The sequence below is a fragment of the Schistocerca americana genome, chromosome 2 (genome assembly GCF_021461395.2).
Source record: "Schistocerca americana isolate TAMUIC-IGC-003095 chromosome 2, iqSchAmer2.1, whole genome shotgun sequence".
Lineage (NCBI taxonomy): Eukaryota > Metazoa > Arthropoda > Insecta > Orthoptera > Acrididae > Schistocerca > Schistocerca americana.
The window spans coordinates 729,177,368-729,191,517 of NC_060120.1; positions in this window are offsets into that span (position 1 = coordinate 729,177,368).

The window sequence follows — 14,150 nt, forward strand, 5'->3', positions numbered from 1 at the left end:
GATTCAGGTGCCAGCGAAAAGAGCCTCTGAAACATGAACTTGTGGAAGTCCAAAGTCACTAGGAAAGATGACAGCGAGTGAAAACCAGACCACATGAAGTCATGGCCATCTCCACTGCCGCAGAGCGCATGGGAAGCGCCAACGTAAATAAACCATCCTTATTAACAAATGTCACTACTGATAGATGAATGCTGATTGCTTTCTGCTCATTGCATGATCTCAGACCTTGTATTAGTTGCAGCTATCCTGTGCGAGTGAAGGCTGTGGAGGTCGATCGTCTATGGAACCAGGAGTCCGGCTGGAGGGACGCTGTTGCTACCAGCTGCACTGCCGACTTCCGAGGCAACGCTGGTGGGGTGCAGAGGCGGCCATCACCCTGCAGGTCTGCTGGAGGCTTGATCAGCGTGATCTGCACGCTGTCGTCATCCACCTTCAAGTGAATGGGCTCTCCTGCTGCTCATCCCGTTACTATGACAGACACCGATGCTGCCGGTTCCTGTTTCCTTAAAAAGGGGGCTGAGAGGCGACCACTGTGTGCCAGCGAGTACTTCAGGCGGACCTAGGGCGAGACTCCTGAGTGCATGTACCCGAGATCAGCGAGAACCCTTTGGAGATCGATAAGCAGAACTGAAGGCCCTCCGGATTTCCGCGTCGACGGCCGCCCGTGACGTAGCAGCCGCTACCCCACACTTCGCTGTGCTGGCGATATTGCAAGACGTGCTCAAACCGGCCTTCTGCCGCTGACAAGGAACTACTCCATCGGCCAGCTTGTGGCACAGCGCTTTGGAAGACAATCCTGTATCTCTGTATTATAAACATGTTGTCGACAATGTTGTTTTCTTGGCGCTCTCGAGCGTAATTAGGACCTCACCACCGCACCTCACCCGCCTCTCTCTTGACGCTGTACGAGTCTGCGACTTGACCGCTACAGAATGAAATAATTAAGAAGAACTCAAAATTTATGTTATTGACAAAATCCTGGATTGTATTAAGTATGAAACTAACAGCTACCCGTAAAGGATAGAAGTTATAAGTGGCACGGAAGCAGAAATAGAGGAAGACAGGGAATTTTGCCTAATACCTGAGGATAAAAAAAAGAAGAGGAACTGAGCAGTCGATCACTTGTTTTCACACGGAACAAGGCAGCTCTCTAATATTCCAGTGGATCTTGCATAGCGTAATTATATACAAGATTGGAAAGATTGACACACAAGTTCAATGCCCGAAACTCATGTTTTCCTGCAACCTGAGCAGCTAGCCTTCAGCTACCTGTGACCGACATACCGCTATACTTCCGTTACCTAGTCACTTACTGGAATAGCCCTCGAGAGATAACCTGATTCATCTGCTCTTACATCAATGAAACTCTGAAACAGTCTGTTCATCACTAGACAGAAGCTTATGTTCTTGGAAACCTTAGAAACCACAAAGAAAGAATTTATTTTTGAACACTAATCACGATCATTAACATCTTGAAATCAGAAAGTTGTGTAGCGAAAAATGCAAACATGAAAGTAGTGATAACCGTTCCCATCCGCTCTCCTTCGCCGACTTTGCGGCAATGGACACTAAGGGCAAAAGTCTTATGTAAACAACACTTAAAATCGAACAGACCAAGTTGAGAAATGCAACAGCTACGAAACGAAGAGTCGTCAAGGAAACACTGAAAAAAGTTATCACGCCTGAAAGAACAATCTAAAATGTAGGCAAAGTTGAAACTTTCACAAGAAGACTGATAAACTGATCAGAGATACAAGACATCTGCAGCAGCTTTCCCTTGTTATCTATCAGGTATGACTACAATAAATACTTGATTTTTTTAAGAACATCTAAATCCCACAGAAATAGCTCGCGAGAAGGGGATACTAAAAAATAAAACATGGCAAGAGGCAAAGATGTTGCACATAACGTAACAGAAACTAGCCCAAGGGTTCGTAGAACGCCCCTGAGCAATGGAAGAACGCACGTTTTCTTTCACGCACTTACGAGTCCGTTCTCTTCAGTTATCCCACAAAATATGCGATTTTTAGGATTTTTTGAGAAAAATAATGAAGAAACTAACATAAAACTTATTGCACTCTATTATTTATCGATTTTTAGACAAAATCTTCTGATTTTTAAAAAGAAATTCAATCATCATTAAGCCTCTCATCCGAGCAGTTAAAATTGCTCTGTCCAAAATGTGGTGTGTCCATGCCGCAAGTTGTGCAGTCAGCAGATCTCCTCTGAAATCAAAAGACAAAAGATTTTCTTAATCTATAGGATATTGCGCACAGAATAATATCACAGTTCTTTGACAAAATAATAAAATGGCGGCCATTTGAGACAAATACGTAGGTTTACTGTGTGGTTTTGGTCATGTTTTTTGTAATAACTGATGAATAAATAAAAATAAAAAATTAGCCTACTGCACGACATGCCCGAGGAGTAAATCAGCCAAATGTCAGAAATATATATTTATTAGTATACCCGCAGTCTAGTCAGCTTGAGATGCAATGTACACCTATCAAAAAAAGGTTTGCATCACCTCAGTTCCGAGAGTTCCGGAACCTGTGCAGAAAATTGGAATAGAGATCAACATAAACATCATTTCCCCTCTTTTTATTGCTCATGAAAACCGCACATTGCATATTGTACCACCAAACAGCGAGACCTTCAGAGGCGGTGGTCCAGATTGCTGTAGCACGTCCTCTTCCATTGATGCATGCCTGTATTCGTCGTGGCACATTATCCACTTGTTCATCATGACACTGTTGGTCCAGATTGTCCCACTCCTCAACGGCGATTCATGGTAGATCCCTCAGAGGGGTTGGTGGGTCACGTCGTCCATGAACAGCCCTTTTCAATCTGTCCCAAGCATGTTCGATAGGGTTCATGTCTGGAGAGCATGCTGGCCACTCTAGTCGAGAGATGTCGTTATACTGAAGGAAGTCATACACAAGATGTGTCGTCCATGAAGACAAATGCCTCGCCAATATGCTACCAATATGGTTGCACTATCGGTCGGAGGATGGCATTCACGTATCGTACAGGCGCTACTGCGCCTTCCATGACCACCAGCGGCGTACGTCGGCCCCACATAATGCCACCCCAAACCAGCAGGGAACCTCCACCTTGCTGCACTTGTTGGACAGCCTGACCGTATTACCTCAAAACACATCTCCGACGGTTATCTGGTTGAAGGCATATGCGACACTCATCGGTGAAGAGAACGTGATGCCAATCCTGAGAGGTCTGTTGGGCATATTGTTGGGCCCATCTGTACCGCGTGGCATAGTGTCGTGGTTGCAATGATGGACCTCGAGATGGACGTCGGGAGTGAAGTTGCCCATAATGCAGCCTATAGCGTAGAGTTTGAGTCGTAACATTACGTCCTGTGGCAGCACGAAAAGCATTATTCAATATGGTGGCTTCTCTGCCAGGGTTCCTCCGAGCTATAATCCATAGGTAGCGGTATCCACTGCAGTCGTAGCCCTTGGGCGGCCTGAATGAGGCATGTCATCGACAGTTCCTGTCTCTCTGTATCTCCACCATGTCCGAACAACATCGCTTTGGTTCGCTCCGAGACACCTGGACACTTCCGTTGTTGAGTGCCCTTCCTGTTACAAAGTAACAATGCCGACGCGATAGAACGGCAGTATTGACCGTATAGGCATGGCTGAACTACAGACAACACGAACCGTGTACCTCCTTCCTGGTGGAATGACTGGAACTGATCGGCTGTCGGACCCCCTCCGTCTAATAGGCGCCGGTCATGCATGGTTGTTGACATCTTTGGGCGGGATTAGTGACATCTCTGAACAGTTAAATGGACTGTGTCTGTGATACAATGTCCACAGTCAACTTCTATCTTCAGGAGCTCTGGGAACCGTGGTGATGCAAAACTTTTTTTGATGTGTGTATTTCAACAGACTGCAGACAATTAAGAATGATATCTTTCTGAAATTTGGCTGAATTACTCCTCGGACATGTACGCAAAGAGTAATGCAATCTCAGGCTGACGGAATGGATTGCGGGCTCACTAATAAATATAAATTTCTGACATTCGTCTGAATCACTCCTTGAGCTTATCGTCAAGGAATAATAGGCTATTTTTTATTTTAACTTTTTGATTATTAATCGCACAAACGTGACCAAAGATACACGACATAACTACATCTTTATTTCAAACTCCTGTCATTTTATTATTCTCTCAAATTTCAAAACACTGCAATATTACTCGGTGTGCTGTATCATATACGAGCCATGCTCACTTCGAACTATACGATTCATTGAACTTAGCTGTCTATCTGCGTTTGGTTTCCCGCCTTTGTTGCGGTTGTGCCGTGGTTCTTCCTCCTTTTACGTGTGGAAGCAGCGATGTGTATCGATATTTGCACTGCGTGCCATCTTTGGTCTTGTGCATATAGTTTCCGGCTAGGGTGTGTGCGGGCAGTCGGTTGGTTGGTGAGGACCAGGGATGATATCTCCGTGCGGCGCAGTCGGCTGGGTCTGCTGGTGGTCCTTGTGCAGTGTCGGAGTGTGTGTGGAGCTGTCCGATGGCATCGAGCTTCATGGCTCACCGACCCAGGACGTCAAAGTTGAGTGGTGTCTTAAGTACCCAAGCTACGTCCGTTCATGTTGTGTCGTTCGTTTCGGTGGTTTGCTGTTGGGGGGCTTTTCCTGTGAGCAACACGGAGTGGTTGTAGTGGTGAGATCGAGCCACCGTGCGGTGGGATTAACTATATTGGTTCACTACAATTCAAGTGCACCAGTGGAATTTTCTGCCTTTTGGCCGTTAGTGTTCTGGTTACCTGCCCTGGCCACTGACGTAAATTCAGGCAGAGTTCTCTTATGTTGGAGTTAACTATATTACCTTATCTCAAATTCAAGTGTACCAGCGGAATTTTCTGCCTTGTGGCCGTTAGTATTCCGGTTACCTGCCCTGGCCACTAACGTAATTTCAAGCAGTGTCCTTTCCTCATCTGTTGTTGCTGTCCAACACGGCGTGTAGTTTTGACAGCTTAATACGTTTTTCAGTTTGGATAATCACGTCCACAACAGTTTGGTCCTTGAGTTTTCATGTACCGATTGGTGGCTAGCAAGTCGTTTGGTCGGTCGATCTGTTGGGTTTTGACGGGTCAAGTGTAGCTGGGCCCACCACCTGTCTCACCTGAGAGAACGTTAATGTTTCGAGGGCAGCCCCCCCCCCCTCCCCTCCCCCCAGAAGCGTCTGAGTGCCGTTGTCTATACTGTCCTTTTCATGGGTGTTTAATGGTCTGTTGGTAATCTATTATACCCAATGCCTTTAAGAAATTGTCTATTGCGTTTTATGTAAATCAAGGACCTTCAACCCATATAAGTAAGTTTAAATTCTGGCAAGTGGATATTTTGCTGAAAGTTACTGTTGTTGTGCTATTTTTACATTTAGTGTGCTGTCAGCCACTTAAAACTTCAAAGTTTAAGGTATTTTGAGTTTTTGGAAAATCAATTGTGGGCCTTCAGCCGCTTAAAACTTTATTTTTAAATTTAGTTATTGTCGTTGCGTTGCTTTTTCATTTAGTGTCCTTTCGGCCACTTAAAACTTAAAGGTTTAAGCTATTTTGAATTTTTTGGAAAATCAGCTGTGGGCCTTCACCCACATAAAGCCTTATTCTTAAAATTTCCCCTTAAGCGAAAACATTGCAGCCTTCTGCCTTAAAAGATTATGGTAATATATTTTAATTTTTTGAAATTTAATTATGGCCTTTAGACGTTTGTATTACACCTTGTAAATGTTTGTTCTATCCACTTTTGCCTTGAGTCTTTCAGCCTAGCTGTGATATATATATATATATTGGTTATTTTATTTGCAATTTTAACTGCGTGTCTCCAGTGACTTGAAATTTATCTTGTTGATTTTTAATATTTCTTGTTTGGAGGCCTTCAGCCGTGAAAGAATTGGGTTTTGAAACTCGTAATTGTAAAGGTTCGGCTACGTGCCGTTTTGGTTTAAATGTGTTATTAAATTACAATAAATTACAATTTTGAAGTGAAACTGGCCGCCACCTTATTTGGTCCTTTCCACAATCTTAGCGGGCATTTCACTATAGATGAAGAAAATTGTTTGTGTTTTGATTTCAGTTATGATTTGTAGACTTCAGGCCACGGGTACACCTCATTTTGGACAGAGCAGCTTTAACTCCTAGGCTGGGGGCGCTTTCTAATGAACGAATTTCTTTAAAAAATCAGAAAAAGCTGTCCAAGAATCGAGAAATAATGTGCAAAAAGATTTACATTGATTTGTCATTAGTTTTCTAATAAAAATAGTAAAAATCTTTTTTGTTATAGGTTGACAAAGGAGAATGGGCCGTTAAACATAAGAACACTGCTGTAGTTCAACGCTGTTAGAGAAGGTGTGGCGTGCACCACACGTCAAAGATACGTAAGAAAAAAGGAAGCAGTCCGTGCGAAATGTGGCGAAGAGGGTCACGGGAAAATGAAGTGTAAAGAAAATGAAAGAAAACTACGCTGCATCTCGTCTAAACTCCAAAGAACCATAAGCAACAAGGGAGCTATATAGCACTGAGTGTGCTGCATACAGGCATTTCTGTGACACACAGATTCCATGCACTGACTACAAATGCATATGTACAACAGAAACAGAAGAAAATGTTGCTGACACTGAAATTACAAGGGAAACGATGCAGACGAGCTATTACTACCAAAACGAAAGCGCAGATCACTAACCACTAACGTGCATGGTTGTCATCGTGAATCTATATGACTCGGGGGCTGAACTTGCTCCTAGGATATGCAATCATGACAGAAACCATCCACCTCGTGACTATTCCCGAAGAAGGACAGAGAAGCTGTCAAGACAGCAGTGCTCAGGAATGATAGATTCCTAAGCTGAACCTATGCTTCGAGTCCAGCCAGGGCTAATTTTGTGATAACTAGCCTGATAAAATAGCATTTTACAGTAATTTCCGAACGAAAGGCTATAAAACAGCAGTTATTTAATTGTTAGGTGTTTTATTATACAATATGATTTAATGAAGTCCGAAACTGTCACATTGCACCACTAGTCAGAGACTAGCAACAGCCGTACTAGGTAATTACTGCCGGCTGTCGTTAGCACCACGAACGGCTGCGTTTGGAGTTGTGCCGTTGACGGGAAGCGTGGACTGCTTATGAATTCGTCGCATTGTAATATTTTAGTGACTTGACTTTTTGCAGTTGTCAGGAAGTTGAAGAACTGCATTTCAGCAATTAGCTGTACGAAATAAAACTTCCTGGTGGATTAACACAATGTGCCCTACAGGATCTCGAACTCGGGTACTTTACCTTCCTCCAGCAAGTGCTTTGTCAACTGTGCTACCCACGCACGACTCACGACCCGTCCCGACAGCTTTACTTCCGCCAGTACCTCATCCCCCACTTTCCAAACTTCACAGAAGCTCTTCCTCGGAACTTACAAGACTGGCACTCCGTAAGAAAGAATATTGCGGAGACATGGCTTAGCAACAGACTGTGGGATGTTCCCAGAATGAGATTTTCGTTCTGCAGTGGAGTGTGCCGCTGATATGAAATTTCTTGGCAAGTGTGCCAAGTGTGCCAGTCCTAGACTCGAACTTGGGACATTTGCCTTCAGCTGGCAAGTGCTCTACCAAATGGGCTACCCAAGCACCACTCACGACTCGAGTCGAGTCTCAGTCCGGCACACAGTTTGAATCTTCCTCGAAGTTTCATATCAGTCCTGCACATAGTTTGAACCTTCCTCGAAGTTTCATATCAGCGCACACTCCACTGCGGAGTGAAAATTCATTCTAGCTGTACGACTTATTTGTTATTCTGTAGCTGTTTTGGTCCTATAGACTATCATCACGGCAGTCCTCGAAGTTACAAGATGTTTACTTAACCATGCGTAACACGCTATGACTCTAAGCAGCATAAAACTGGCCTCACACCACATCTCTCATAATTGGTTGTGAGTTAATGTGAAGACAGTTTCATCCAGTTTAGATGTTTATTAAGTATGCTTAAGTTACTTCGAGGTCTTTCAATGCATCTAAAAGAAAAGGGGGAACTGCTTGTCCGTCTCAGGTACTGCTCTTTCTTCCTGCATGATGGTAGCTAAATGCTAAAATGCATTTCTTCAAGGCATCGCATTGGTTCAATGATAAATGCGTCATTGTGTGGGCACGACTTCAGGTCACGGCTTAAAATAATTGAAAATCTCCAACGGCACAACGGTAAATAATGGATACCCTGCGCCCTCGTGCGTTTCCCCTCCTGCAACCATAATGAGGCGCCATTTTCCAGCGGGGCGATGCTCGTCCACAGGTGGCACGTGCCTCTATGAAATTGCGTGATGTTCAGGTACTCCGCGGCCAGCAAAATTGCCAGATCTGTCTCCGTTAGAACATGTACGACACCCAGCTCGGACGTCAATCTGTCCCATCACCACCCGTCAAGGAGTGAATACGTGAATACGTGGCTTTATGGCACTCTTCCCAATTGAATCAGTTCATGCATCTAGGCCAGAGGGAATGCAACCTTCGTACTGATCAGTCGGCTCATACCTCTTGGTTATCTTTCAGTCTGACTCGATTTTGTAATCACTGCAATAACGTCTCGTACCCTCTCACCCCGTGAAGTTTCATTTCGTTTCCCCCTCCCCTTCAGGTTGCTTCACTTAATTTGTCAGGTAGTGTACATTCCTACAGCGCTCTCAATCTTAAGAAAACAATCTTATACGTTTTATGAGTTCTCGTCTGCATAAAGTAAGATTTGGAAAAAATCGACTATCATGAAATCTAACACATTTGATGTTGCCATTGTTTTAAAAGTCTCTACGACTTTCGTAAACTGAAGTGCCGTGCATTTGACCGGCCGCCACTTGAGATTTGTCGTGGCAGTGCTTGGGGCTTAAGAGGGGAATACTGATGTAATTCATGTCTGATGACCACCGAAAAAAATCTGCCGAATAAACCCATACAAAATAATTATGTTTGTCTGCCACTATTATGAGAGGGCTCGCACCGCAGTATTAAAACAAACACTTTTTTATTTTAAATTTTTGTGGCGCGAATCTCTTTGTGTGGCATGTCACTAGCTGCAACCTTGATATTCTGCGTGTAAATGAGGACCTGATAGACACCACCGGTTAGAAAGATGATGCTTCAATGAGGTATCGTCAATACAGAAGCGAATACATCAAACAAGAATTGTTTCCTGCGCTGGCAGGCTGACAGGGCGCGGTCGATATTTAAGGATGACCCATAAAGTTTCGTCTGCGGCTGCGGGAGACATCCTCGGAGGTGAAGTAGCAACAATGCCAAATAACGAGTATTTACAGGATAATAAGAGCGACTGAGCTCAACAGATCATGACGATGTGAAATGCATGGAGGCTCATACACGCTGAATTAAATAATAGTTTTTATTGATCAGAAGATGGATCGCCAATAGGCTGAAACTAATCAACAAATGTATTTTTACGGTCTTGACTTAGGTTTTTTATCCACACGTTTTAACAGAACAGATCGTCTGTCACCACAACATCAAATAACAACGGAAGGTAATTTTTATTTTTTTGAGTCATCAGTCTTCTGACTGGTTTGATGCGGCCCGCCACGAATTCCTCTACTGTGCCAACCTCTTTATCTCAGAGTAGTACTTGCAACCTACGTCCTCAACTATCTGCGGGACGTATTCTAATCTCTGTCTTCCTCTATAGTTTTTACCCTCTACAGCTCCCTCTAGTACCATGGAAGTCATTCCCTCATGTGTTAACAGATATTCAGTCATCCTGTCCCTTCTCTCTGTCAGTGTTTTCCACATATCCTTTCCTCTCCACTTCTGCGCAGAACCTCCTCATCCTTTACTTTATCGGTCCACCTAATTTTCAACATTCGTCTGTAGCACCACATCTCAAATGCTTCGGTTCTCTTTCTGTTCTGAATTTCCGGTAGTACAATACTGTGCTCCAAACGTACATTCTCAGAAATTTCTTCCTCAAATCAAGGCCTATGTCTGAAAATAGTAGACTTCTCTAGGCCAGGAATGCCATGATTGCCAGTGCCAGTCTGGTTTTGATATCCTTCTTGCTCCGTCCGTCATTGATTACTTTTCTGCCTCGGTAGCAGAATTCCTTAACTTCATCTACTTCGTGACCATCAATCCTGATGTTAAGTTTCTCGCTGTTCTCATTTCTTCCACTTGTCATTGCTCTCATCTTTCTTCGATTTACTCTTAGTCCATATTCTGCACTCATTAGATTGTTCACTCGATTCAGCAGATCCTGTAATTCTTCTTCACTTTCATTACAATCCCGCATGACATGCTGGAAGCTAATTCCGGCCGTGTAAACCTACATTGTATGTTTCCAGTAGTGTGTAAGGTAGGACATTATGTACTGACTGAAATGGAGCAATGAGGGCCGGACGCAAGTGGTCATTGGATAGCTCAGTCGGTTGGGCAGTTGCTCGCGAAAGGAGAAAGTCCCAGGATCGATTCCCGGACCGGCACACAGGTTTATCTGACAGAAAGTTTCAAGAACTGTTTCACTGGATGGCGCTTCAGTCAAGTTTACTGCTGTCAATAGAAGAGAAAGTGGTTAGCAATAATACAAGTGTAACAGGTTTTACAACAGGCGCAAGACAGAACAACTGAAGGCAAAAGCAAATCCACCGATCTATAGTACCCTACCCGCGCATCAGTCATCATCAGAATCTAAAACACCAGCAGAATTCAAAAAGTCTAAAAGCAGACTGTTAAAACTGCACCCACCTTCAAGCACCAGCAGAGGATACGCGTCACTTTTGGCGCTGAAAACTTGCAAAGAACACCGAAATCCTAAAAACACCCGTAATAGCACCACCTGTTATCTGTAATTTGGTACAACATAGTACCTTTGAAAATCAATCTGTGTTTTACAAAAACTAAAGTAAAGACGTTACCAAAACTGCTAAGTGACTCGTGAATAATTTAAGACCCAGCCTGCTATCCTACTGCGAAACAGATCTTCTGCAGACCAAAACATGTTTTCAAAGCCCTGAGAGCTCGGCGATGTACCTAGAAAAGCATACATACAGTGGCCAGAAGGTCTCAGCGTTGACAAATCGGGCAAGAACCTTGTGTAAGCTCAAGGAAAAGCGCACTTTGACCACACCCAGAGCACTTATCGGTGCTACTTATTCAGCAGGCATCGATGATTAAGCTGCTACAACACACAGCATCGAGAAGCACCTTGGTGAATTCGAAGCTCGTAAAGTTTGCAAACGAGGTAGAGGGAAGTTGCGTACTCACAGTTGTCACATATCCAAGATGTACGACTTGCCTCCTTTCCTCCAAATGTCAGTGCCATGACTAGCAGCTGAAATACAAAAGCAGCGGAAACCACAATAAATCACGACTTCAGGGTCAAGAAAATGTGCATAGCTGACAGAGGAAAAAAATATCTTGGTGACCACCACGTAATCTCTTCACGCAGTATGAAACAATACGCAAATCTAGTAATTTGGGTAGCTGTCAGTTGCAAGAATGAAAAAGAAGGACAATCTCCAACGTACATTAAGAGAATGAATGGCGAAGTAAGCAACGTAAAAAAATTGGCAACGCAGCGCTACAAGGAACTTTTTTTTTTACTCATTGTCTTCTGGTTTTCCCACAGTCCATGATATACTAACAAACCACGCCGCGCTCCAAACGTACATTCTCAGAAATTCCTTTGTCGAGTTAAGGCCTATGTTTGCCACAAAGCACACTTTTTTGGCTAGGTGTACCCTCTGCGATTTTGGTAGTCTATTTTTCATGTCCTCCTTGTTTACTTCCAAGGTAGCAGTATTCCTTAAATTCGTCTGCTTCGTGATCACCAGTTTTGCTGTTAAGTATCTCGCTATTCTCATTTCTGTTACCTCTCATTACTTTCGTCGGTTCACTGTCAATCCATATTCTTCACGCAGCAGACTGTTCAATCAATTCAGCAAATCCTGTAAGTCTTCTTTACCTTAACAGTGGATAGCAATGTCATCAGCGAATCTTATCATTGGTATCCTTTCCCCCTCTTGTTTCTTGTACGTGCTGTACGTTATCCATCTTTCCCTATAGATTACTCCTATTCTTCTCAGAATTTCGAACATCTTGCATGATTTTATATTACTGAAAGCTACTTCCCAGTCGACAAATCCCATGAATGTGTTTCTTTCTCGTCTTTCTTCCATTATTAAGTGCAACATCAGGACTGCCTCTCTGATACGACTTCTTAAAGAAAACCTGATCGTCATCTAATGGATCCTCAGTTATCTTTTCCATTCTTCTGTACATTCTGTACATTATTTTTGTCAGCAACATGAACTGTTAAGCTGGTTATAAGACAGTTGTGCACTTGTCGGCTCTTGCTGTCTTCGGAATTATGCGGATGAAGTTTTTCTGAATGTCTCATGGTACGTCGCCAATCTACAAACTAACTTGAATAGTCGTTTGGTTGCCACTCCCCAACGATTTTAGAAATTCTGATGGTACGTTCTCTATCCTTTCTGTCTTACTTGATCTCAAGTCTTCCATAGATATTATAAATTCTGACTCTAATACGGGTTTCCCTACCTCTTCCATATCGACTAAAATGAACTAAAATTATATGTTACAGACATTCTGAACAGTGGGTGATTTCAGATTGTAATGCTTGAAGAAATATTTCAGAGTCAAGATTGCACTTAAATATTTATTTTGAGCTCATAACCGGTCAAACCGTCATCTTCGGATCTCATATTTTGCAAAATTGTGCCATATATTTTGACAATGATGAATATATTTAAGAACTACTTAAGAGTCAAGACATCATTTAAATATTTATTTTGTATTGATGACCGGTTTCAACAGCACTTTGCTGCCATGAGATCCGAAGATGACAGCAAATTATTGTTGACATCGGTCACCAATTCAAAATAATTATGTAAATGCGATCTCGGCTCTGAAGTACTTCTTCAAATACTCCAACTAAAATTTCTTCTTTTGCCACGCCACCAGCCAATTCCCCCGTCACCTCTCTCTCTCTGAGGCCATCAATGTACTCTTTGCGCCTATTCGCACTGTCCTCTGCGCTTACCGGTGGGACTCCCATTGCACTCCTAATGTTGCCACCCTACTTTTTCATTCCACCAAAAGTTGTTCTAACTTTTCGATACGCTGAATCAGTTCATCCGACGATCATTCCTTTTTCGATTTCTTCACATTTTCCTTGTAGTCATTTCTCCTTGGCTTCCGTGAACCTCCTATTTATTTCAGTACTAAGTTATTTATACTGCTGTATTCCCGTCTTTCGCTGAACAGTATTATACTTCCTACTTTCGTCGATCTGTTACCCAATGTTTATTCGCAGATGCCTTCCCTTACACGTATGTTTGTGTGACACTCTTTTCAGAAACGTGCTCTCCTTATCAACTGAAATATAACGTGAAGGAATAGAAAAAGTGACATGAGGTTTCTCCATTCGCAAAAGATTCCAGATTAGTCCTTCAGTCTTCTATTCCTACACCTAAAACCGCATTCCAACCCTACTTAATTATTAAATTTCATCTCCCTTTACATACTGAATTACCATTTCAATACCTTCACACTTCCTCCATCTCCTCACCTGGTGCTTGTCACGTTGGTGTGTACACCTCAACTATTGCTGTCGAATCTGATGAGAACGGCGCTATCACTGAACTGTTCGCAGTAACTCACTCTTAGTCCTACGTTCTTATTCATAACGAATCCTACTTCTGTTACATCATTTTCTGTTGCTCCTGATATCACCTTATAGTCGTCTGCCCAGAAATTCTTATGTTCTTTGTACTTAACTTCACTGATGCCACTATGTCAAGACTGAACCTTTGTATTTCCCTTTTCAGATTTTCTAGCTTCCCTACCACGTTCAAACCTTTGACATTCCATGCTCGACTCGTAGAATTTTGTCCTTTCGTTGGTTATTGAATCTCTTTCTCATGGTCACCTCCTCTTTGGCAGTACCTCCCCGGAGATCCGAATGGGTGACTAGTTCGGAATCTTTTGCCAATGGAGATCATCATGACATATGTCGATTGGATATTCCGTACGTGTCTTTAATGCAGTGGTTTCCATTGCCTTCTGCATCCTCATGCAGGTGATCATTGTTGACTCTTACGTCTTTTAGATGCAGTTTCGCAC